The sequence below is a fragment of the Schistocerca nitens genome, chromosome 7 (assembly GCF_023898315.1).
Source record: "Schistocerca nitens isolate TAMUIC-IGC-003100 chromosome 7, iqSchNite1.1, whole genome shotgun sequence".
In the NCBI taxonomy this organism is placed as follows: Eukaryota; Metazoa; Arthropoda; class Insecta; order Orthoptera; family Acrididae; genus Schistocerca; species Schistocerca nitens.
Genome location: NC_064620.1, coordinates 308313210 through 308318209, shown reverse-complemented (window position 1 = coordinate 308318209; position 5000 = coordinate 308313210). Strand labels below are relative to the sequence as shown.

At 54.9% G+C, this 5000-nt stretch overlaps 1 non-coding gene across 1 annotated transcript in view; it reads right to left on the bottom strand.

Annotated features, from left to right (window-relative positions):
* The window catches only part of LOC126197006 (small subunit ribosomal RNA), a 1909-nt gene extending 219 nt beyond the window's left edge, over positions 1 to 1690 (bottom strand). The window contains exon 1 of the ribosomal RNA XR_007539418.1: positions 1 to 1690. This exon is cut by the window's left edge and continues 219 nt beyond it. This is a non-coding gene — a ribosomal RNA (small subunit ribosomal RNA).
* Between the last annotated feature and the right edge of the window lie 3310 nt (positions 1691 to 5000).

The following is a 5000-nucleotide window of genomic DNA, read 5'->3' as shown; positions in this document are numbered from 1 at the left end:
CTGGGAATTCCTCGTTCATGGGGAACAATTGCAAGCCCCAATCCCTAGCACGAAGGAGGTTCAGCGGGTTACCCCGACCTTTCGGCCTAGGAAGACACGCTGATTCCTTCAGTGTAGCGCGCGTGCGGCCCAGAACATCTAAGGGCATCACAGACCTGTTATTGCTCAATCTCGTGCGGCTAGAAGCCGCCTGTCCCTCTAAGAAGAAAAGTAATCGCTGACAGCACGAAGGATGTCACGCGACTAGTTAGCAGGCTAGAGTCTCGTTCGTTATCGGAATTAACCAGACAAATCGCTCCACCAACTAAGAACGGCCATGCACCACCACCCACCGAATCAAGAAAGAGCTATCAATCTGTCAATCCTTCCGGTGTCCGGGCCTGGTGAGGTTTCCCGTGTTGAGTCAAATTAAGCCGCAGGCTCCACTCCTGGTGGTGCCCTTCCGTCAATTCCTTTAAGTTTCAGCTTTGCAACCATACTTCCCCCGGAACCCAAAAGCTTTGGTTTCCCGGAGGCTGCCCGCCGAGTCATCGGAGGAACTGCGGCGGATCGCTGGCTGGCATCGTTTATGGTTAGAACTAGGGCGGTATCTGATCGCCTTCGAACCTCTAACTTTCGTTCTTGATTAATGAAAACATACTTGGCAAATGCTTTCGCTTCTGTTCGTCTTGCGACGATCCAAGAATTTCACCTCTAACGTCGCAATACGAATGCCCCCGCCTGTCCCTATTAATCATTACCTCGGGTTCCGAAAACCAACAAAATAGAACCGAGGTCCTATTCCATTATTCCATGCACACAGTATTCAGGCGGGCTTGCCTGCTTTAAGCACTCTAATTTGTTCAAAGTAAACGTGCCGGCCCACCGAGACACTCAATAAAGAGCACCCTGGTAGGATTTCAACGGGGTCCGCCTCGGGACGCACGAGCACGCACGAGGCGGTCGCACGCCTTCGGCTCGCCCCACCGGCAGGACGTCCCACGATACATGCCAGTTAAACACCGACGGGCGGTGAACCAACAGCGTGGGACACAAATCCAACTACGAGCTTTTTAACCGCAACAACTTTAATATACGCTATTGGAGCTGGAATTACCGCGGCTGCTGGCACCAGACTTGCCCTCCAATAGATACTCGTTAAAGGATTTAAAGTGTACTCATTCCGATTACGGGGCCTCGGATGAGTCCCGTATCGTTATTTTTCGTCACTACCTCCCCGTGCCGGGAGTGGGTAATTTGCGCGCCTGCTGCCTTCCTTGGATGTGGTAGCCGTTTCTCAGGCTCCCTCTCCGGAATCGAACCCTGATTCCCCGTTACCCGTTACAACCATGGTAGGCGCAGAACCTACCATCGACAGTTGATAAGGCAGACATTTGAAAGATGCGTCGCCGGTACGAAGACCGTGCGATCAGCCCAAAGTTATTCAGAGTCACCAAGGCAAACGGACCGGACGAGCCGACCGATTGGTTTTGATCTAATAAAAGCGTCCCTTCCATCTCTGGTCGGGACTCTGTTTGCATGTATTAGCTCTAGAATTACCACAGTTATCCAAGTAACGTGGGTACGATCTAAGGAACCATAACTGATTTAATGAGCCATTCGCGGTTTCACCTTAATGCGGCTTGTACTGAGACATGCATGGCTTAATCTTTGAGACAAGCATATGACTACTGGCAGGATCAACCAGGGAGCTGCGTCAACTAGAGCTGAGCAGCCGGCCGCCCGGGAGTGTGTCCCGGGGGCCCGCGCGAACACGCAAGCGTCCGCTCAATTATTCTGCAAACAGGAGGAGGCTGGGCTCCCCTGCACGATACACCTCGAAACCCTCTCAGGTCCCGGCGGCGCGCAGCGCCGTCCTAAGTACTTGGTCGGGTTCGAGAGAGGCGCAATCGCCCGGAGATAGGCGAGTAGACGCTTTCAGTGCGACCACCCGTGCTCCCAACTGAGCTTGCCGCTGCCGACAGAGGCCCGGGAGCGTGCTGTCGTGGTGTTGCCGGCGGGAGACAACACGCGGCCACAAACAGTGACCGGGCAGCTCCAACGCCAGCGCCACAGAGGGGCAGAGCCCCACTTGGGTGCCAAAGCGAACTCTCCCAGCACAGCGCACGCGCCAACACATCCGCACAGCTGCGATACAAACCACCTGCGAGAACCGCGGGGGCGACCGAGCAGCAGACGGCGTCGCGGCGCCGAGTGCCGGGCGGCGGCGCATCCTCAACGCACACAGTCCTCAATCGGACCAGCACACTGCAGATGTCCACCGCGCTTCGCACCGGGCCCGGGAGGACCCACTTTGGCCGCACGGCGCCGCGCGCTGGGTGCGCCGGCACGCAGATGCGCCGCCTGCCGCCTCCGTCAGCCGGCGCGCCTGCCACTGGGCGCCCCCACCAGCCGGCTGCCGCGCGTGCGCCCACGCAGCGCGCGGCCAGCACGCCGGGCGCCCCCCCCTCACCGGCCGGGGACGGTCCCACCCAGCCACCGCCGCGTATCGCTTCATACCCACATGCCCACTCACGTTCGTGGGTATGACGGGTGTCGCTGAAGCAACCGGTTAATACCTGTACCGATCGTCGATATCAACGATTCACCTCCAGCGCGAACAACCGCGCAACAACGGATTTCCAGTTCATTTGCGTAACTTGGGCAGCAAACGTAGACATCCATCTACATTTGCGACTTCTACGAGTCTTGCATGCCTGGATGTTGTGTGTCACGACGCACTCCATCAGCATACATACACGCTGCGACGTGTGCACGAAAGAACACGTGGAAGGTGGCCAGCGTACGTATGCGAATGCCATTGCACAGCTGCGAAGCGCATTCAACACGCGAACTCCTGACCGACGAGCTAGAGGTGACAGGAGGGGAGGGGGGGGGGGGGGCGGGGGCGATATACGTCCTATTGCAGTACACAATACAGTGGATAGCGGGACCATGTGGAAAGTAAGCAACACTCGCAAGATGTGAGGGTACGCACCGTAAAATGAATCAATACGCAGAACACCACAGTGTGCGCGAAGTGAACTATGTTGAGATGGTTGCAATTAGGCAACGCTACACGAATTCCTAGATTCATATAACTAACAATTACAGGGCAGGTTAAGGCGCAACGTGGGTTAGGTTAGGGCGCAACGTGGGTTAGGTTAGGGCGCAACGTGGGTTAGGTTTGGGCGCAACGTGGGTTAGGTTAGGGCGCAACGTGGGTTAGGTTAGGGCGCAACGTGGGTTAGGTTAGGGCCCAACGTAGGTTAGGTTAGGGCGCAACGTAGGTTAGGTTAGGGCGCAACGTAGGTTAGGTTAGGGCGCAACGTAGGTTAGGTTAGGGCGCAACGTAGGTTAGGTTAGGGCGCAACGTAGGTTAGGTTAGGGCGCAACGTAGGTTAGGTTAGGGCGCAACGTGGGTTAGGTTAGGGCGCAACGTGGGTTAGGTTTGGGCGCAACGTGGGTTAGGTTAGGGCGCAACGTGGGTTAGGTTAGGGCGCAACGTGGGTTAGGTTAGGGCCCAACGTAGGTTAGGTTAGGGCGCAACGTAGGTTAGGTTAGGGCGCAACGTAGGTTAGGTTAGGGCGCAACGTAGGTTAGGTTAGGGCGCAACGTAGGTTAGGTTAGGGCGCAACGTAGGTTAGGTTAGGGCGCAACGTAGGTTAGGTTAGGGCGCAACGTGGGTTAGGTTAGGGCGCAACGTGGGTTAGGTTAAGGCGCAACGTGGGTTAGGTTAGGGCGCAACGTGGGTTAGGTTAGGGCGCAACTTGGGTTAGGTTAAGGCGCAACTTGGGTTAGGTTAAGGCGCAACTTGGGTTAGGTTAAGGCGCAACTTGGGTTAGGTTAAGGCGCAACTTGGGTTAGGTTAAGGCGCAACTTGGGTTAGGTTAAGGCGCAACTTGGGTTAGGTTAAGGCGCAACTTGGGTTAGGTTAAGGCGCAACTTGGGTTAGGTTAAGGCGCAACTTGGGTTAGGTTAAGGCAGAAGTTGGGTTAGGTTAAGGCAGAAGTTGGGTTAGGTTAAGGCAGAAGTTGGGTTAGGTTAAGGCAGAAGTTGGGTTAGGTTAAGGCGCAACTTGGGTTAGGTTAAGGCGCAACTTGGGTTAGGTTAAGGCGCAACTTGGGTTAGGTTAAGGCGCAACTTGGGTTAGGTTAAGGCGCAACTTGGGTTAGGTTAAGGCGCAACTTGGGTTAGGTTAAGGCGCAACTTGGGTTAGGTTAAGGCGCAACTTGGGTTAGGTTAAGGCGCAACTTGGGTTAGGTTAAGGCAGAAGTTGGGTTAGGTTAAGGCAGAAGTTGGGTTAGGTTAAGGCAGAAGTTGGGTTAGGTTAAGGCAGAAGTTGGGTTAGGTTAAGGCAGAAGTTGGGTTAGGTTAAGGCAGAAGTTGGGTTAGGTTAAGGCAGAAGTTGGGTTAGGTTAAGGCAGAAGTTGGGTTAGGTTAAGGCAGAAGTTGGGTTAAGGGATGGTGTGTGTGGGGGGGGGGTGGGGTGGCGAGGTTCGTTGATAGTGATGGTAGTAAGTGGACGCCTGAGGCACTATCAGATATGTCACGTCAGTTGCACTTGTGGCTCATGGCAGGTGGCGCGCCCGTTCTGTGTTTGTGGCAAAGGAGTGGCACACCTGTGTCTTTCATTCCTGCCATTGTTTATGTGCTGTGAGATGCGGCAGTGTGGTGCTGTTGGGTGCACCCCTGTGTAGGACATGTGTGGGTGTTGGTGGCGTATCTGAGCAATGGTGGTTGTAGGAAGAGTGGGATATTCAGTTTTCTGGTTCGACGTCCCGGTCTGGTTATCATAGTGTGGATGGTGTACTGTGGCCGAGAGGATGCACTGGATGTTGTTCCATGCTGGTACTTAGATGTTGTGTCTGCGTCTGTTACAGGCATAGACTAGTGGGTGATGGAGTGTGTGGGTGACGTGTGGTTGACATTGTGTGCACAGACGTTCAGCATGTATAGGGACAGTTGTATGTGTTATCTATATTCCGATGACTGCGCGTATTACTAAGCACCGCCGCGTA